Source organism: Sapajus apella, unplaced genomic scaffold, assembly GCF_009761245.1.
Source record: "Sapajus apella isolate SASKATOON/1434 unplaced genomic scaffold, GSC_monkey_1.0 scaffold53, whole genome shotgun sequence".
In the NCBI taxonomy this organism is placed as follows: Eukaryota; Metazoa; Chordata; class Mammalia; order Primates; family Cebidae; genus Sapajus; species Sapajus apella.
In genome coordinates this window covers 895430-917598 of record NW_022436993.1, presented here as the reverse complement: position 1 = coordinate 917598, position 22169 = coordinate 895430, and the positions used below count along the sequence as shown (strand labels likewise).

Sequence of the window (22169 nt, the reverse complement as noted above, 5' to 3'; positions counted from 1 at the left end):
CAATAACCTCATTCCAAACTATCCGAACTGTCTACAACAATGAGGGCACCACGACCCCATTTTCTTTTTTACTCTCCTTAAAGCAAAGGTAGCAGCATGTATAGTGCTAGCACAGCTTCCACACCTCTCCTCTGGGACACTTCTCTGATGATGACTCTTTTCTCATTGCATTTATATTCTACCACCTACTACTAAAAAGTCTTGGCTAAATCTTAAAGATTACACCACTGACCATCAATGACCCGCTATTTTTCCTCCATGTCTCTTTCCTCCAATTGTTGGAGGCAGAGAAGAGTGATACAACTTCTTCATTACGTTTTCCTTAACTAATTTTCAATTCCAGATTCATCTCGGCATTCCACTGGCATTCACTTAAGTCCTCTACCACAGAAAACAATCTTGTAATCCTTTTTTATAATTAAGGTGCATCAATGTAATTTTATATTTTTCATTCAATCAATGTCCCCCATTAGATTCCTTGAGAATGGAACCCATATTATGCTATGTCCCTAAAAACTAAATAATAAAATGGTCTGCTCTCTTTCCCTTCCAAGTCAGAGACACCTCATCATTTTACCTATGGGGAGATAGCACAGCCCAATAATGAGAGCACAGATTTTGAAATCAGATAGACCTAAGGTCACACCCAAGCCCAGCCTTACTGACTCTGTGATCCTGGCCAAGTTACTTAATGAAATGAGATTAAATGAAATAACAAAAGTAAAACATCTAACCCTTATAGCAGCCAATCAACAGATGACCATTTTGATTAATTTTTTTTTTTTTTTTTTGAGACAGAGTTTTGTTCTTGTTTCCCAGGCTGGAGTGTAGTGGCATGATCTTGCTTCACAGCAACCTCTGCCTCTCAGGTTCAAGTGATTCTCCTGCCTCAGCCTCCCGAGTGGTTGGGATTACAGGTATCCATCACCACACCTGGATAATAGTAGAGATGGTGTTTTGCCATGTTAGTCAGGCTGGTCTCAAACTCCTGACCTCCGGTGATCCACCCACCTTAGCCTCCCACAGTGCTGGGATTACAGGCATGAGCCACCATGTCCAGCCTTATTAACACTTTCCAATCTTGTTTTCATCACTCTCTAATTCCTTATTTCTTTAATCTCGCAAACTTTTGGTGACCCTACAATGAAAAGAATACATGCTTTGGTAGGACAAAAAAACAGAGTTTAAAATCTGAAGGATCTTCTACCACTTACCACATGCACAATTTATAAAGCATGAGACCTCAAAAAGCCACATAAAACAATGAAAATAAATAAAGAAGAATAATGTTCAGGATGGCTCCTATTAACATTAACTGAGTATCCACAATTTCCCACATAGTAGGTTAAAAATGCAACATGAACTGTTTCACTGAACCCTCACAATAATACCATTTCATAATCACTATTACCATGTCTTGCAGATGAGGAAACTGAATTTTAGGCAATGTGTCCTAAGTCCACAGCTTGAAGGGATTCTAATGTTGGTATGTATGAGTTCCAGGCCCACTCTGTGAATCATTCTACACAAAGCTGGCTCTTAGCTACTATTAACCTCTCTCAGTTTTCTCAGTGGTCAAACATATATATATTTATATATATAGTGAGATAGATATATATATATATATATATATATAAAGTGAGTGATATATATATATATCTCACTTTTTGTGACTGGTTAAATGAAACAACATATCTAAAACACCAGAAACACACCAGATGCTTCAATTTTAGCTCTTCCTTTCCCTCAACCTTCCCCTTAATTTTCTTGATCTACTTGATTCCGTTTACAAATCAGAAAATTGCCTGCTTCATAGCCATATCCTCGTGCTGGCTCTTCAATCACACAACACAGTGTGTTCTCTGATATACCCAAAACATCAAGTAGGTCTGAAAACAGTATTCTTAGCCTTCAATATATTGATCGCCAATTCTTAGGTCTAGGACATACCTACAAAATTCATAGCCTGTAAAAGCCACAAATCTTTCTGAAATCTACAGTAGCATCTTACATGATAGCCGAGATACTGTCTTTCTGTTTTATATGGCTAGAATAAATGACAGAATATATCTGAAGCTCAAGAATACAATTCGGACTCTATTAAACCTTTCTTATTAACGAAGTGTCACTGTAGCATTACCCACAATTCATAGTCACTAATTTCAAAAATATCTTGAGAGGTCAAAAATAAACCAGTCAACAAAGCAAGTTTGATTAAAATTATATACAACTCCCTGTTCAACCTACCATGCATAAAAATAGAATAAATCTGTGTAGTAAAAAGCTACATTTAACATTAAATTTTAATAGAGTTACCAAATATCTACCTCTTTATCAATAAAACCTCTTATTATAACACAGTAATGATTATTACACAGGCATAGCAAAACATCCAGTGAAATATTCTAGCAATGACTGGAGGTTTTACTAAATATGTACAGGGAGTGACATCAGCAAGACAGTGGAATAGAAAGCCTCAAACCCTCTTTTCCCTGTGGAAACACTGACTTAACAACACCATACAAACCAAGTTACCTCTGTAAGAACTCCAGAAGTCAATTAATTATGCAGTACCCATGCAAGCAAAAGCTAAGGAAGGTGACATCAGTGTATGTAGGAAAGTTCATTGCTTTTTGGCCACCTTAGCTCCTCCCTGACCCTAGTGCAACATGGAGTAATTCGGAGGAAAATTCCCAACTTCCAGCTTTTCCCTAAGGAGGGAAAGAGAAGAGGAAAATGTGCACCCAATGTTCTGGCTTATGGGGGCTGCCCAAGCAAGTAATTTGGAGTGCTAGCAGGAAGATGATATAATCTGGATGCCAGTCTGGGGGCCACTGAAAACAAAGGAGAGCACAGGGGCTTGTTATGGCATCAGGAAGACGCAGCACCTCAGATGCCATGAGGAGGAAGAGATTACTGTATAGACTTCTGAGAAGAAAACAGGAGCAGGTCCTATTTCATTAACTGCGAAATTACATGCACAGGCCAGAGAAGTTGCATTCCCAGCAAAGGTTTGAGAGGTCCAAAGAATCACTATTCAGGCTGATTGGAAAAGATTTTCCCCTGCATGAAGCCAGTCCATAAACACTGAGAGAAGCTCTCTTTCCAAATGCCCAGATCTCAATGAAAGAACACAAGGCATCAAAGAAACAGTAAACATAGCCCAATCAAAGGAGCAAAATAGAGCTCCAGAAATCCACAATGAAGAAAAGGTCTCCAAATTACCTGACAAAGAATTCAAGATAATCACCTTCAAGATGCTCAGTGAGCTAAAACATCATACAAACAGACAACTAAAAAAAAAAAAAAGTCAGGAAAGGGATTCATGAACAATATAACAACAGAATTAGAGAAATAGAAACTATTAAAACTTTCTATTTCTAGAAACTTTGGACCTTACAAATGCAATAAATGAACTGAAAAAATTCACAACAGCAGACTTGATCAAGTAGAAAAAAAAATCAGTGAACTTGAGGGTAGATCATATGATACTATCAAGTCAGAAGAGCAAAAGCAAAAGAGAATGAAGAAAAGAGACAAGCCTAATGGAACACCATCAAGCAGATGAACACATGCACTATGGGAATCTGAGAAGAACAGAGAAAACATAGCTGAACATTTCCCACATGTGAGGAGATAAATGGACAAAAAAATTCAAGAAGCTTAACAAACTCTGAATTGGATAAATCCAAAGAGACTCTTGCTAAGACACATCATAACTGAACTGTTAAAAGTCACAGAGAGAATCTTGAAAGCGGCAGGAGAAAAGTGACTCGTCATATACAAGGGAGCATCCACAGAGGATCAGTGAATTTCTCAGCAAAAATTTTGCAGGTTGAAGTAAGATGATATATTCAAAGTAGTGAAAGGAAAAAAAAATCTGCCAATCAAGAAGACTACATCTGATAAAACTGTCCCACAAAATGAAAAATAAGTTAATCCCTTCCCAAATAAACAAAAGTTGAGGGAGTTTGTTGACACTATACCTGTATTAGACATACTAAAGGGAGTCCTTCAAGTCTAAATGAAAGAATGCTAGACAGCAACATGAAACCACATGAAAATATAAAGCTTTTTGGTAAAGGTGAATATAGGAACAAATATAAAATACAGTAATATTATAATGATACATAAATCACTTTTAATTATTTCATAAATTTTCAGCCTGGGCAACAAAGCAAGACCCTCATCCATACAAAAAAAAATATTTTAATTAGTTAGGTGTGGTGACATGCATATGCAGTCCCAGCTACTCAAGAGGCTAAGGTAGGAGGATTGTTTGAACCCAGGAGGTCGAGGCTGCAGTGAGCTGTGAGCACACTACTGCACTCCAGCCTGGGTGACAAGGTGAAACCCAATCTTAAAGAAAAAAAATTTATTTATACACACCACATAATTATATTAAAATATAAAATACATAACATATACATGTAATTTATATACACATAAATTATATATATACATTTTAACAGACAAAAGCGTAAAAGTGACTATAAATCTATATTAATGATTTATAATAACATAACAATATAAAAAGATGTAATCTGTGATGTCAATAACATATATGGGGGCACGGAATTATAAAATTCAGTCTTTATATGTGATTGAAATTAAATTGCTATTAGATAAAAACAGATTATTACAATTTTAAGATGATATGTGCAATCCTCATGGTAGCACAAAGAAAATACCTACATAAGATACACAAAAGATAATGAGAAGAGAATCAAAGAATGTCCCTACAAAAAAAAAAATCTATATAACACAAAGGAAGGCAATATGAAAGATCCTCAACATCACTAATCATTACAAAAATGCAAATCAAAACTACAAGATATTACTTCATACACATTAGAATGTATACTATTTAAAAAAAAAAAACGAAAATAACAAGTGTTGACAAGGATGTGGGGAAATTGGAACCCTTCTGCACTATTGATGGGAATGTAAATGTAAATTTCTGTAGTATGGCCACTACCGAAAATAGTATGAAGGTTTCTCACTTCTGGGAATATATCCAACAAAATTGAAAGCGGGAACTCAAAGAGATATTTGCATAGCTACATCACTGCAGCATTGTTCACAACAGCCAAGGGATGAAAGCAAATCCAGCATCTATTGACAGATGAATGGACAAACGAAATGTGGTATATATATTCAATAGAAAATTATTCAGTCTTAAGAAAGGAGGAAATAAGCTAATTACCAAAAATCAAATACTTTATGGTTCCATTTATCAGCAGTATCTAAAATAGTCAAACTAATAGAAACAGTAAGCAGAACTGATGATTGCCAGGAACAGCGGGGAGAGGCAAGTGGTTATTGTTTAATAGGTATAGAGATTTTGTTTTGTAAATGAAAAGCTTCTGAAGATCCATTGCATAACAGTGTGAATACACTCAACACTACTGAACTGTACACTAAGAATTAAGACAGTAAATTTATGTTATGTTTAACACAATTTTTAAAAATGACTATACAACTTTGAAGATAGTCTAAGGAAGAAATGACATAACTACAAAATAGTTACGTCATAACTACATAATAATAGTAGGCATAAAAGTTCGTCAAAAATATAGTAAGCAGCTCTCAGATATGGGCAAGCTTACTGCAAACAAGCAAACTGATTTAAGGGGCAGTTGCAAATACAAGCCTGCCTATTTATAGTATAGCATGGATAGCAGTCCTGTAGATCAAGTCTGAAACACATAAATCATTGTTGTATTTAAACTCACAAACACTGTCAGAGCAGAGGGACTAATACCAAGTGATTTTTCTATATATTTGGTGTATAATAAATGGTTTCAACCAGCACTACCAATTATAAATGACAACTCAATTGTTATATCAAAGTATATAATGTAGGGAACTTGACCACATTCATTATTTTAGAAAACTTTCTAATTATGGCTAGGCAATGATGCTACTCAACAATATATCTGCCACTCCTCCCTTCCACATACAGAGGAGAATTGTGTGCCTCTAGCCCCTTGAAGTTAGGTTAGGTTTTGTGGTTTGCCTTAGCCAGTAACATGACAGTGATAGGTTATTACTGCTACAAAGACACGTTTAAGAGCAAGCATGGGATTCTACACTGTATTAGTCTGTTTTCATAAAGAACTGCCCAAGCCTGGGTAATTTATTAATATAAAGGTTTAGTTGACCCAGTTCCACATGGCTGGGGAGGCCTCAGGAAACTTACAATCACAGCAGAAGGTTAAGGGGAAGCAAGGTACGTCTTACATGGTGGCAGGCAAAAGAAACAAAAGATACTGCTAAACACTTAAAGCATCAGATCTGGTAAGAACTCATTCACTGTCACAAAAACAGCATGGTAGAAACCATCCCCATGATCCAATCCCTTCCTACCAGGTCCCTCCTTTGACATGAAGGGATTACAAGCTGGATTACAATTCAAGATGAGATTTGGGTAGGGACACTGAGCTGAATCATATACATCTTCTCTTTCCCAAGTTGTCTAATGTTTTCCATAATGGCAAGTCCATTAGCTCAAGCCCTGACATGGAGCACAGTACCCCACCAACATGTGATGGATATATAGCAACAGCAAAAAATAAATATGTTGTTGGGGCCATTTGCTACTGAAATACAACCTAGCCCATTATGACTGATACACCGCTCATTTGCAAATAACAACAGTATGATTTTTATATAACATAAATCATTCACTCTTAAGTATTTACATTATTATTTCTTGAGGATTAATTAAGTGGTTCAATACAACAGTTCCTAAAAATGTGGGCTACTAGAAACACCTGTAATAAATCTGGACATTCATAAAGATGATTTCATGTGTTTACTGACAACTGACTCATGTAAATTGTCTAGTTTGGTCAGATTCCTAGGCCCTATATCAGCGCTATCAAAAAATACGTTTTCTAAAAATTGATTCTCATTTGTAAATAATTATGTCATAATACTAAAGCTAATTGTACGCATTTTCAAATTAAGGACTAATGCTAAAAAGTTAAACTAGGCCGGAACATGGCGGACCAGATTCCGCTCTATCCGGTGCGCAACGTCGCGGCGGCCGCAGCCAACCGCAAACGAGCGGCCTACTACAGCGCTGCGGGACCCGGGCCAGGAGCCGACTGGCACAGCAGCTAATGGAGCTTCAGAATCTAATGCAGGAAGCAAATATCAATCAAATAATCCACAAGTAAATGTAAATGTACCAGCTGGAGGATGAGTCTGCACATTTGGATGAAATGCCACTAATGATGTCTGAAGAAGGCTTTGAGAATGAGGAAAGTGATTACCACACCTTACCACAAGCCAGGATAATGCAAAGGAAAAGAGGACTGGAATGGTTTGTCTGTGATGGCTGGAAGTTCCTCTGTACCAGTTGCTGTGATTGGCTGATAAATATTTGTCAAAGAAAGAAAGAACTGAAAGCTCGCACAGTATGGCTTGGATGTCCCGAAAAGTGTGAAGAAAAACATCCCAAGAATTCTATAAAAAATCAAAAATACAATGTGTTTACCTTTATACCTGGGGTTTTATATGAACAATTCAAGTTTTTCTTGAATCTCTATTTTCTGATAATATCCTGCTCACAGTTTGTACCAGCATTGAAAATAGGCTATCTCTACACCTACTGGGCTCCTCTGGGATTTGTCTTGGCTGTTACTATGATGCGGGAAGCAATTGACGAATTTCGGCGTTTTCAACGTGACAAGGAAGTGAATTCCCAGCTATATAGCAAGCTTACAGTAAGAGGTAAAGTGCAAGTTAAGAGTTCAGACATACAAGTTGGAGACCTCATCATAGTGGAAAAGGTCGATGAATTTTTAATATATTTTAGACCTATATTTACTAGTTATTAATGTTTAGCCTGATTGCAAGTAACTTCTGAATTTGAAAGAAATTAAGACATGTATTTAAAATTATAATATCCTGTGTAAGATTTGGTGTATGTGAAGAAGAATCTAGATTTTTGTATATTCTGTTTTACTAAAGTATATTTCAGTGTGTGCAGGCAAATTGATTTTTTTCTAAAACAAGAAGTGTTAACTGCTTAATGTTGTATTATCAAGATTATTTTATGTCATCACAGAATTTTATCAGAACCTATTTATAATACTGTGCTTTAGTTTTCAGAACTTCAAATGGGGCTGGGCATCCAGAGGTTTAAAAAAAATAATAAAAAGACCATGGACTTAATGTAAAATGTTAAACTGCAAAACTTTTAGGAGAAAAACAAAATATTTAGAATCTAAGGATAGGAAAATATTTCTTAGACCTGATACCAAAAGAACAATGTGTAAAAGAAAAAATTGATAAATTGCATATTGTTAAAATTTAAAATGTGTGCTTTGTGAAAACCCATGTGAATACAATGAAAAACAAGATACAGATTGGGAGAAAATACTTTGTAATGCATGTATTCGACAAACATATCTATATGGAATATAAAAAAACTCCTAAAACAATATTTTAAAAAATTAATTAGAAAATGGGCTAAAGATTTCAAGAGACATTTTGACAAAGATTTACATATAGAAAATAAACACTTGGGCCGGGTGTGGTGACTCACACCTGTAACCTCAGCAGTTTAAGAGGCTGAGGCAGGCAGATCATAAGGTCAAGAGATCGAGACCATCCTTGCCAACGTGGTGAAACCTTGTCTTTACTAACAATACAGAAATTAGCTGGGCGTGGTGGCGTGCACCTGTACCCCTAGCTACTTGGGAAGCTGAGGCAGGAGAATTCCTTGAACCTGGGAGGTAGAGGTTACAGTGAATCGAGATCTCACCACTGTACTCCAGCCTGGTGACAGAGTGAGACTCTGATCTCAAAAATAAAAGTAAACACATGAACAGAAATTCACCATCATTAGTCATCAGGAAATACAAATTGAAACAATGAAATATCAGTATGCATCCATCAGTATAGCTACAATGAAAGCATGGTGACAAAACCAAATGTTGGAAACAGTGTGAAGGAACGGATCACTTGTATATTGCTTGTGGAACTGTAAGTAATATAATTATTCTGGAAAATCTCTACATAGTTTCTTAAAAAAAAAAATCCTGTGTAACTGTCATACTACCCAGCAGTTGCACTCCTGGACTTTTATCACAGAGAAATGTTAATTTAAGTTGATACAAAAAAACCTGTGCAGGAATGTCTTTATCTACATTATTCATAGTAGCTCAATTCCAGAAAGTCCATATATCCCAGGTGGGTGACTAGTCAGAGAAGCAGCTGTGCATTCACACCGTGGCATGCAGTGTCAGGAGAACACAGGGCTCCTTGCTTTTGTGGTGTCCCTCATCTTGAGGGGAAGGAAGAAGAAACAAAAAGTATCCAATAATTATTTGAAATTATCTAGTTTGTTTCTGAGTGCTCCATAGAAAATAAGACAGAATAAGGACATAAAGAGTCTGAATATGAAATTTTAAAAAATACCTATAAGGGCCGGACATGATGCACTTTGGGAGGCCAAGGCAAGAGGATCACATAAAGCTAGGGATTTGAGATCAGCCTGGACAACATAGAACAAAATTTAAAGAATTAGCCAGGTGCAGTGGCACACATCTGTTGTCTTAGCTGCTTGGGAGACTAAGGCAGGAGGATTGTGTGGGCCCGGGAATTCAGTACTGTAATGAGCCATGATCGTTGTTGAAACATATTAAACAGACCAAAGTAAATGTAAAGACAGCCCATGCTCATGGTTAGAAGTATATGTTGTTCAGAAGGCGGTGTTCCATAAATTGATCTATAGATTTAATGTTATCCCTCCCAAAATCCCAGTTGACGTCTTTGCAGAAATTGACAGGCTGACTCTAAAATTCATATGGATATTGTAGGGACTCAGAGTAGCCAAAACAATTTTGAAAAAGATGGACAAATTTTGAATACTCACATTTCACTATTTCAAAACTTGAATTCAGATTTATGGTAATCAAGACTGTGGAACTAGCATTGAGAGTCCAGAAATAAACTTTGAATTTATGGTTAATTGATTTTTGGCAAGAGTGCCTAGAAAATGTACCAAGGTGGGAGTGTGTTAGGGCGGGCGCTTTTTTGGCCCTATGTTATTTATGAGATACATCCATGTTGTTGTATGTAGTTGCTACCCACCCATTTTGGTGTTATATAGTGTGGTTTTTATCTGTTTCCCTGTTGATGTGTTTTTAGGTTACATCTAAGTTTTGCCTATCATGAATGATGCTTTTGTGTCATATTTGGCTATGTTTCTTGGTGCACACATCCACATATTGCTGTTGCAGGTGTGCCTAGGAGTGGCGCTACTGTTTTGGGACATGTAGTTCTGCTATGGTAGACCCTGCCCGTGATTTTGCAAAGCGGTGTGTCAGATTATACTCCAATCAGCAGTGCCTTGGCGTGTTTGCCAGCACGCACATTTTCAGCCTTTTAAAGTTAGCGTTTCTGATAAGTATGTGGAAGTGGTTTGAATGCATCTTTTTTTGAGTTCTAATAAGAACCAGTACTTTTTCATAGGATTTTGTGTGTCTTTCTTTTATGTGACAAGCCTGCTAAAATCTCTTGGCATTTCCCTTCTGAGTTATTCCTTTATCGGTTTGTGGGTCTGTATGTATTCTGGATTAGAGTCCTTTGTTAGTTATATATGCGTTGCAGATACCTTTTCTTTCCTGGCAGGCTGTGTTGAACAGAAATTCTTAAATTTAGTGAAGTCTGTTATATTAATCTTTTCATTTAAGGTTAATTTTTTAAGACAATTTTTGTTGATGATGGTCTTTATTAAGGACCCTTACCTACCAATAAGTCATGAAAATATTCTTGTAACGTTTGGTGAATGATGACAATTCAATGGGGAAAGAACTTTTTTTTTCTTTTAGGAATTTTATTGTTTTGGCTTTCACATTTAGAACTGTAATTCTAGTAGATTTTTGTGTTCACATTGAGGTCGAGGTCAGGTATTGTCTCCCGTCATCCCCTGATGGTGCTCAGTTTTCTCATTGCTATTGATTGAAAACACCATTGTTTTCTCATTGATTGGCAGTTTCATCTTTCTCAAAAATAGTGTCCATGTATATGTGGACCTATTTTTGGATGTCTGGTTTTGCACTGGTATAATTGTCTATTCTTCTTGTAATCACATCTTTTCTTAACTACTCTAGTTCAATCTAGTTTTATTCGGTTGTAGAGTTAATCCTTACGTTTAATTTCTCTCAACAATATTTTATAGTTTTTAGTGTAGAGTTCTTGCACATCTTTTACTGGTTTCATCCTAGTATTAGTTTTTTTTCCAAGTGTTAGAAAGAAATAGCTTTATCCAATAACTTAGCGTTTTTCAGCTTTAACATTTGTTTTTGTTATGTGTTGAGTGACAATCCATTTATTTGCATGGGTAGATAAGTCTTTACTTAGGTCTCAAAAATCATACGTAATTCATGACATTATGTTAAGTATTCTTATTACAATTATATATTGTTTCTTTAGGCTGATACAGCTTTCCTAATTGGTAGAACTATTAATGATAATGATTAAATGAATAGTGACTTGTAAAAGTTTTTCTATGCCATAAAATATCTTTGCGTTTTTCAAAAAAAAAAAAGTTAAACTAAATGTAACTCACAATGGTTTTATTCATGTATATTTACATATGTATGTGTTGAAGCTATCTTAAATAGACAGCAATAAAAGAAAATATATAATCCAAAAGCACTGATTATATCACAACAACTTTATATTGTTAGGTTTTTCTCCATGGTCATCTATCTTTACACTCCTAAAGGAAATCCTCACTTATATGTGTATGAGCTTATACCCATGTTTCCAGTCTTGTAGCATATTCATCTACAGGTATTGATCGACTTACCACCTATGCAACTTACGACCATTCGACTTTACGACCACAATCGCTAGTCACGACTGCTCTGCGTCTGGCAGCGCAAACGTTGCCCAGCTGGGTGTACGACAGTGCGGACCAGCTTCCAGCAGCACTACCATCTCAGCGTGCATACAGCCTACTCAACTTACGACCAAATCGTGTTACGACCGGTCTGTCGGAACCAATCGTGGTCGTAAGTCGAGCACTAGCTGTATTTTATTTCCAGTGCTGAGAACAAACCAGAAATGAACCCTTCAAACAATTCAAAACCCTAATGTTATATTGTAGAGAACAGTGCGTCCTTTACGAACTAGAAGAAAATCTATTCTGTATTAGCCCTTTATGTATTAAATGGTAGAGACTCTTACATTCGAAGTCAGCTATACCCAAGAGAAAGTTTAAGAGCATTGTGCTGTTCATATGCCTTTTAATGTTACTTTCTTCACTAACCTCAATATTTACACTTCATTAATATTAGCTGCTGGAATCTATTGACTATGCTTTGTAAATTTTTAATTTGCATGTCATAGCTCCGAATAGGAGTATTACAGTTTCTACGGTGAAACAAATGAACAGAAGAGGGGAAAAGTTAACATTTCCAAAGGGTTACGTAAAGACAGAACAAAAATTAAGTTGCTAAGGAAAGTAACATGCCAGTCATTGTCCAAAAAACCAGGGGAAACGGTTACCCAAAAGAGCATTTCACAGAGCTATGCACAGCCTGTTAGTGGACTGCTAGACAAACTGTCTTAGGCTAACACACCCTGGAATGAATCTATCTGATAAGGGGAACTTGCTTTATCATCAATTTAGTGTCAAGAAATCTGAAGGTTAGAAGAAGAACCTGGCTGGGAAAAACAGAGCGTGCTAAGACCACATGGAAGCCAGCTGTCAGCCACTTTCTATTCATACACTCTCTAGAGGAGACATGCTCTCACAAGAAACGGAAAATGATGTAAATGCCAAGCAGGAGGCTTTGTGCACTCCGACACGGCTCAAGTGGTTCAGGTTTCCGGGTGTTTCCCCAGACAGCATCTTCTCAGCCTCCCTGGCCTCTGTTTCTAAAATCTCCCTCGCACATTCCTATTCCCACTTAATGATCTTAGTCTGTGCCTATCCCAATTTCATAAGCTATGCATATTTCACTCTTCTTGTCTACTGTCTGTCTTTCCTACTAGAATACGGCCATGCAATACAGGGCATAATGATGTTTCTGTCAAGGAGACGCCACCTATATGACAGTGGTCTCATATTTTTACTCTACCCTTGCTATGTTTAGATACACAAATACTTACCACTGTGTTCCAACTGCCTGAAATATTCAGTGCAGTCACCTGCTGCACAGGTTTCTAATCTAGGAACAACAGGCTGCACCATGTATGTAGCCTAGGTGTATAAAGGACTCTGCCATTCTGCCATCTAGGTTTGTGTAAATGCAATTCTAGGATGCTCCCACAAGGACCAAGTCGCCTAACAAATTTCTCAGAATGTCTCCCCATCATTAAGCAACATATGACTTACAGAAACTATGCGAGAGCAGAGACTTTAGTCTGTGTTATTCACTGCTGAATTCCTGATGTCTTAGAATAGTGCTTGCCATAATAATAGGTGGCTCCAAACATTATTTGTTGAATCAATGAAAAAATGAATGAGAGACTACTGGAACCCCTATCAACTTTAGCTATGACAATATTATGTATTTTATATACATTATGTATTTTGTGTTTCTGCCTGTCCTCTTTTGAGCCCTCCTGTCCAATGGAGAAAGGCTAATCTTATTGATCACGACCTAAAACATTTACTAGACTAAAAGTATAATAGGCAAACTGTCAACAAGTTAAAGATATTAAAATGTCACCATCTGGCCGGGCGTGGTATGTCATGCCTGTAATCCCAGTACTTTGGGAAGCTGAGGCTAGCGGATCACTTGAGCCCAGGAGTTGGTGACCAGCCTGGCCAACACGGCGAAAACCTGTCTCTACTATGCAAAAATTAGCCAGGTGTGGTGGTGCGTGCTTGTAGTCCCAGCTACTTGGGAGGCTGAGGCAGGAGAATCACTTGAACCTGGGAGGCTGAGGTTGTCATGAGTTGAGATTGTACCATTGCACTCCAGCTGAACAACAAAGCGAGACTCTGTGCCCCCCCCAAAAAAAGGTTCATCTGTCATCTGTGACCAGTCCTCTTTGACGTCTCCTGCTCCCTCTTCCCCAAATGAGTAGACTCTGCTAGTGCCAGTCAGCTCACCAGCTGCCCACTCTCACCATTGCACTTGGTGTTGGTCACACTTGTGCCGGCTGTGTGCCTTTCTCACAAAAACTTCTGCTGACCTGGGCTTCTGTTATAATAAAAGAGCCTGCTCTTTCCCCCGGTGAGAGAAGCCTGGCCTACTTCTCTCTGGAATCGCTCCACTTCTCTTCTCTTCTCACATGGAGATGCCTGGCATGGGCCATTGCCTTAGCCAAGAATGATGTCCTCTTCAACTTTTGTACATATTTGAAACTTTGGCTGATCAAAAAAGTGTCCTTTTCAACATTTTGATTTAAAATGTAATAGCATTTACTATATATCCATCTCTTCAAAGTCTCAAACTGTAGAAAGAAACTATTATATAATCACAAATTAATAACAACAAAAGCAAGCCTTTGTGGTTCTCCTATTGGATGTAACAGAAGTCATTATCTATACCACCAAATTCTAACTTTCCTGATTTCATCTCCCTAAATATCTCTCTCCTAACATCCTTTATTTTAGAGAGATACTTGATAAAGTATTTAGGGGTGTCAAGTACTGGTGTCTGTAATTTACTCAAAAATACCTCAGCAGAGAGGGGGAGGAGAGGGAGAGAGAACATATGGCAAAATGTCATCAGTTGCTGGGTCTAAGGTGGACATATGGATATTCATTGTACTATTCTTTCTACTTTTCTGTATATCTTGAAATTTTTATGCTAAAACATTTTTTAAAGGGGGGAAAAGAACTTACCCATCTCCCAGCCTCTCGTACCCCAGAACTATGTGTCTTTTGAGAACCCTAATAAGCCCACTTGGCAAACACAGTAATCCTCAAATTGGTCTGTCCCCACCTCCAAGCCATCCTACACATGCTGCCAGCATCATCTCTCAAAGATACTTACATGATGGCTTGACTACTCTAAATAAACTAGCTGATGATTCAACTGCACTTTCATGATAAAGTTTAAATTCCTTAAAATGAGACATGCTCTTGGTCCTTTCTTGTTGCTTTCTTTGCAAAAATTACACCAACACCCTCTCTCAAGTTTCTATAAAACTACAACCCTGTGAACACACTATGTTATTTCATGCTTCTGTAAATTTGCTCACACTAGTTCCTCTGCCTGCTTCAAAATATGGGTTTAATTGCACGTATGTCAACACACCACCTCAGGAGGAGCCTGTGAGCAAAAAGGATCATCGCAGCAAATAGAGGTGACAACAAAATCTAATCTATAAAGTCATATGGTCTCTTTTTCAAACCTGCATATGTCTATTCAGCAATTCCTTTCAAATTCAGTAGAGGGTGCCATAATTTAATTTTTAAAAGGAAAATGGAATTCATGTTAACAAAGGCAACTTTCATAAGCTTTAGGTGATGTGTTAAAGCTCTAAAAAATATATTTCTAATAAGTAAGGAATGCGAAACTAAAACAGCCAACATTGTATTAATCTGAACAAATATCATATTTTTAAGAAACAACTACATAAGAATACATCAAAATTCTGGCTGGGCATAGTGGATAACACCTGTAATTCCAGCACTTTGGGAGGCTGAGGCAGGCAGATCACTTGAGGTCAGGAGTTCGACACCAGCCTGGCCAGTGTGGGGAAACCCCATCTCTACTAAAAATACAAAAATTAGCCGTGTGTGGTGGCACATGCCTGTGGTTCCAGCTACTCAGGAGGCTGTAACACAAAATCACTTGAATCCAGGAGGTGGAAGTTGGAGTGAGCCAAGATCATACCACTGCACTCCAACCTGGGCAACAGAGCGAGACCTTGTCTCAAAAAAAAAAAAAAAAAATTCTAACTATGATTATACCCTATGAACAAACACTAGCTTATAGGAACATACCCTAAGAATCATACAAGCATGCAACAAGGAGCCAATCGATCTACTGTAAAATATAACAGAAAAGTGTTCAAGTTTTTAAAGAAAGTATCTTCGTTTCAGAGTTATTAATTTACTCCCAATATCAACACAGAGCTGAAGCTGGCACAGGCATTCTGACTTCAATACACCTTTACCAACACAGGAGGCCTCTATTCCCTGGCACCTCTTCATTCAAACTTTTGCCATTTAGCCAGGCACAATAGCACACACCTGTAGTCCCAGATGCTTGGGAGGCTGAAGTGGGAGGACTACTTTAGCCCAGGAATTCAAGACCAGCCTGAGCAACATAGTAAGACTCCCATCTCATATATATATATATATATATACACACACATATATATATATATACACACATATATATATATACACACACACACACACACACACATATAGGTGTGTGTGTATTTTTCAGTATATATACATATGTGTGTGTGCGTGTGTGTGTGTGTGTGTGTGTGTATACTCGAAAAAAAGAAAAAAAACTTTTCCCATTTGTTTCACTTTGGATCTCCTAATCTATACTTTCCTATGCTAATTCCTGGTCCATTTTTAGTTTTGCTTTTGCAGTTTCAGAAAGGTGCTAACAATTGTCAGTGACTACACTTGAGACAAGACAACAGACCTCAAATTATCTGGTACTGTCAAAATTAATCTTTTCATTTTGTGATTTAGCTTATACATTGCTTAGTTATCAAATACTTATCAAACTCCTATAATTAGTGCAGTACTCTGTCAGGGGTATAACAGGAAATATCAAACTATTAACATAGATTTCATTATCTTAAGAACAAATTCAGTCCCAAAATTCAGAATCTATGAGTCTAGATGGCATTCTGCAGTTTTACTCATTAACTTCAAGAATTCAGGTAAATGGGGACATGTCACATACTCAGAGTATTCCAAAGTAGGGCATTTCCCTACGGTGGAATCATTGCTCAATTTCTTCCTTATCTGAAAGGAAGCCAAGATGGGATTGAACAAGAATGGAACCACATGGCCATTTACTCAGCTTTCTGCCAGGCATTAAAAAAATCAGCTATTGCTCAAGCCTGGGTTGTAATATGAAGACGCTGGCATCAACCCTCGTGCATTCAATCTCTCCATCTAGGTCCCTCATTTTCTGGACAATCTGCTACCTGTCACTATTTTCTTCAATATATGAAAAGGCAAGACGTACACCTGTGTCTAGCATCATACAGAGGTGCTAAAAGGAAACCAGATAAGATTTGTTTTCCATGTTGGCAAAATCAACTCTTGATAGTGGAAACTCAATAGGCTCTTAGGACTGTGTAAAATTTGAACCTATTTAAGCAGCATCAACCAGCAAATATTCTGATAATAAAAGCTTCCATTTCTGATATCCATGCAGAAACTCCCAGTTTCTAACAGTTGCAAGTTTATTCTCTGTGTCCTAGAAAGGGTCTTTAATCATCTGCAATTTTTTTTTTTTTTTTTGAGATGGAGTCTTGCTCTGCCATCCAGGCTGGAGTGCAGTGGTACAGTCTTGGCTCACTGCAACCTCCGCCTCCCAGGTCCAAGCAATTCTTCTGCCTCAGCCTCCCAAGCAGCTGGGACTATAGGCTCGCCACCACACTCAGCTAAGTTTTCTATTTTTAGTACAGATGGGGTTTCACCATATTGGCCAGGCTGGTCTCAAACTCCTGACCTCGTGATCCAACTGCCTGAGCCTCCCAATGTGCTGGGATTACAGGCGTGCGCCACTGCGCCCAGCCTCATCTGCATTTCTTTAAGAATCAGATGGTTTTTTTTATTTTTGGTAAAGATGAGCAGGCAAAGGGGAGATTACTAAAACGCCAAGTAGAGTTGCCAGCCAAATATGAACTGGGGAATTTAAAATTAACTAGGATTTAGAGTTTTAAACGTTGTTGAACAAGCTCAAGTGGTTAGCCCAACAGAAAAGGAGCCTACAGAAGATGGACTGACTTCTCTGCAGCCTAAAAAACAGGGCCAGACTCCAGGTTTGGATTAATCAGAAAGAGGAAAAATAATAAATTTGTGCTACCACTATTTCAACATCAAGGAAACCTACAAGTATCAGGATGTAGAAATAGTGTTTACTAATATGTTTCCTTATCAGTTGACAGGTCCTATAGATTCACAGTGAAAAATCATCTTCCTTAATTTCTGCACATTACACAAGGACAACTAAGTAATTTTTCCTCCTCAATTGCTCAAGGCGTCATTTCTCAATTTTTAAAAAGGCAGACTTTGGCCAGGCACGGTGGCTCACGCCTGTAATTCCAGCACTTTGGGAGGCTGAGGCGGGTGGTTCACTTGAGCTCTGGAGTTGGAGACCAACCTGACCAACATAGCAAAACCTTGTCTCTACTAAAAATACAAAAAATAACTGGATATGGTCGGGGGCGCCTGCAGTCCCAGCTACTCGGGAGGCTGAGGCAGGACAATCATTCGAACCCAGGAGACAGAGATTGATTGCAGTGAGCCAAGATCACACCACTGCACTCCAGCCTGGGCTACAGAGCAATACTCCATCTAAAAAAAAAAAAAGACATACTTTTGCTGTATCCACTCTCATGGGAATTATATTCAATTGCACTATAATCTCCTTGAATTAACAAAAGGGGACAATGTTTCGAATGGTTCAATTTACTCTCCCCCAAACCATTTGAGAATATTTCTAAAGCCATTAATTTCACAAACTAGCCAAGATTACTGAGAAAAATCGTAGCTGTACAAGTTCTGAAAATCTTGCTGAATATAACTATCTTGTAGTCCAACGTGTTTCTTTGCCTATATCCCTGAATTATAAATGGCTATGGAAAGAAAAGGGCCCAACAAAATAAAACTGTTCCCACATGAAAAGTAATGATGCTATATTGTACCAAACATTTTGGTGACTGGGATTACCAGAAATCTCTGGCTTCTGCTCTAAAGCACTATTTTGCCAAAAGTACGGCAAATGCAACTCTTAAAACAGTACTGACTCATCCTGAGTTAACAGTTTGATCTTATCTATTTTAATATCAAGGAATCCAAATTTGCTATACCTTGCATCATAAATGAAAAGGAAATACTAAAGATAATTACTCAAAACCTACCCAACAGAATTATCCCCAGTGTAAGTTTTAAGTATAATGCAGACAACCACAATACAGATTTATCTCAACATGAAAACCTGGGCAAATGATATTTAACTGAGTAATTATGTTATCTGCACTCTAGATAGGAAGGGCTGAGAGGAAAAACAGGGTGAAACTTGCCACAGTGGAGTGCTGGCTATAAATCAAGTCGGCCTGCCCAAACACACACACGACTTAAGGATGACCTCAGCAAGAGCAGCTGAGTTTATGCAGTAAGGAAACCTGCACAAAATTAAAGGGAAAACTACTGAGGTCCCACATGGACATAATCACTATGGACTGTGGGTGTGAAAATGATGATATAATGGTGGGGAGTAGATGCACTCCATTAGGAAGCTGTCATCAAATAATAAAAATACGTTTGTTATAAAATGGAAACTAGAAGTTACTGAATTTCTAGCATTTTCCCCTGTTGTTCTCTAAATATATGCATTCGTTCTAACATTCTGCAAATGTATTCTGAAGAAACAAATGTATAGAAAAGGGATAGGAACTCATCTTTTCTGCCACCCAGGCTGGAGTGTAATGATGCAATCTCGGCTCACTGCAACCTCCACCTCTTGGGTTCAAGCGATTCTCCTGCCTCAGCCTCCTGAGTAGCTGGGATTACAGGTGCCCACCAACACGTCTGGCTAATTTTTGTATTTTTACTAGAGATGGGGTTTCACCATATTGGCCAGACTGGTCTCGAACTCCTGACCTCAAATGATCTACCAGCCTCAGCCTCCCAAATTGCTGGGATTACAGGCGTGAGCCACTGCATCTGGCCTTAAACCTCTTTTCTTTATAAATGAGAAGGTTCTAGGCTACCTAAATCAAACCTCTCCCTTTCCAAGATCATCCACAGCAGATAAAAAACCAATGACAGCAGTTGAGATGTCACAGTGTTAAAAAGCAACAAGTACAATTCAGCATTTCATGTCATGACACGAATTAGAAATAATATCATGTATCTGGTTCCTGGGAGGGAAGGTCTAAACTTGGTGAAACCAATCAATTATGTCTTCCTTATATTCTTTAATTATGATAAGGAAACTGAAAACCAACATATTAAGGAAGATATTAAATATAGCGTTTATATAAAACTTCCAAAGAAACCTTCCCAGATATATTCATAGAAAATAAAGCTTGCTTCCATGAACATAACCCTTTTTTACAACAAGTTCTGTACCTGTTACAGCTACATGCAATTCCTGATCAATACAATGTGATAGCTCCACACTTCTGATGAACCCTCAGCATTAAATTTTGTTTGTTAATGGGGGCTCTGTTTTGGTTTCTCAATGAGAAAAGGGCAGACATTTTGTGGGGAGTAAATATAATAGTTTCTAAGTAAGGTATTACAGTCTGGTGCTGACACCTTACAGTACACATATAACAAAAACATACACATCTGCAGAACCTGACAATATCGAGTATTTATGCTGCTATTATTTCACTTAATCCATACCCTTTAAGGCACGTTACACCTCCGTTCCATCCTTCCCATCCCAGATTCTATAAGAAGGGGATAGATACAAGTCTAGAACCCAATGTTTCTTTCACTCCAGCACACTCCTGTCATCTTTGCAAGTAGAGTCAAGGTGAGACCACCAAGAAGACAAGAAAGGTTTCCTATATGTACAACTATCTAGTAAATTCCCTATCATACATAGGACTGATAAAATATAAATAACACATTAAATATTATATACATACTTTTTTTTTTTTTTTTTTTGAGACGGATTCTCACTCTGTCACCCAGGCTAGAGTGCAGTGGTGCAATCTCAGTTCACTGAAACCTCAGCCTCCCGAGTTCAAGCAATTCTCTGCATCAATCTCCCAAGTAGCTGGGATTACAGGCGTGTGCCACCACGCCCAGCTAATTTTTGTATTTTTAGTAGAAACAGGGTTTCATCATGTTCACCAGCTGGTCTTCAACTCCTAACCTCAAATGATCGGCCCACCTCAGCCTCCCAAAATGCTAGAATTACAGATGTGAGCCACTGCGCCTGGCCTAAATATAAATTTAAATAAAATATATTAAATTTCACTCCTATTAGTTTTACTGAATGGTAATTACATATATCCAAAGAACATTGAGCAATCACAAGACACTAGGCTAGAATCAGAGATATCACAGTAGTATCTGCTGTGGAGTGGGAGAGCAAGCTCTCCACACAGTAAAAAACAGAAATCCCTATTTCTGTGAAAACACCAAGTTATTACTGCACTAAACAGCTGCTAAAGGGAAAAAAGAAACAGCCTTTGTGTAATATGTCACAGAACTTTTACTCAGAGCACAAGAAGGCTCAGGACTGACACTCACAGGTGAAACTGCACCTCTAATGTAGAGAGCCCACCACCATTCATCCTCCACCAGGTTTGTTTTTTTTTAACTCTAAAATATTCGAACGAAGTTAAACAGAAACAGCTATTTATCAGTCACCTAAATTAGTAGTTCTCACACTTCTGATCATTCATATGCCACCCTCACAATTTTTACGTTACATACAAAACTACTTTTTTACCTAACATTTTTCTTACATAGATTTTTTTTTAATTTAAATACCTATTTTAGTCTATTTTAAAACACATACAGTGAGGCCAGGTGTGGTGATTCATGCCTGTAATCTCAGCACTTTGGGAGGCCTTGGCCTCCCATACTTAGTAAACACTTATACTTAACTTAAAAAAAAAAAAAAAAAAACAGGTCTTGAGCTCGGGAGCTCCAGACCAACCTGGGCAACATAGTGAAACCCCAACTCTACTAAAAATACAAAAAAAAAAAAAATACCCAGGCATGGTGGAACACCCCTGCAGTCCCAGCTACTAGGAAGGCTGAAGAGGGAGAATCATTTGAGCCTAGGAGGCAGAGGTTGCAGTGAGCTGAGATGGTGCCACTGCACTCCAGCCTGGGCAACAGAGAAAGAATCAGTCAGAAAGAAAAGAAAAGTAAAAGAAGAAAAATACAAGAAGAAAAGAGAGAAAAAGAGAGGAAGGGAGGAAGGAAGGGAGGAACATATAGTGAAGCCATGAGTTTGATGAGCTAGTTATGTTTTCTAATATGCATGAAAATAAAAGCATATGAGCAGGTG

General features: G+C 37.9%; 1 protein-coding gene and 1 pseudogene across 3 annotated transcripts in view; one reads left to right on the top strand and one right to left on the bottom strand.

Annotated features, from left to right (window-relative positions):
- Window positions 1-22169, bottom strand: part of MPP7 (membrane palmitoylated protein 7) — a 245382-nt gene that overhangs the window by 185170 nt on the left and 38043 nt on the right. The gene's annotated exons all lie outside the window — the stretch shown is intronic.
- On the top strand, window positions 7176-8039 carry LOC116527065 (annotated as a pseudogene). Its single transcript, XR_004258372.1, has one exon. The product of XR_004258372.1 is annotated as a probable phospholipid-transporting ATPase IIB pseudogene (transcript).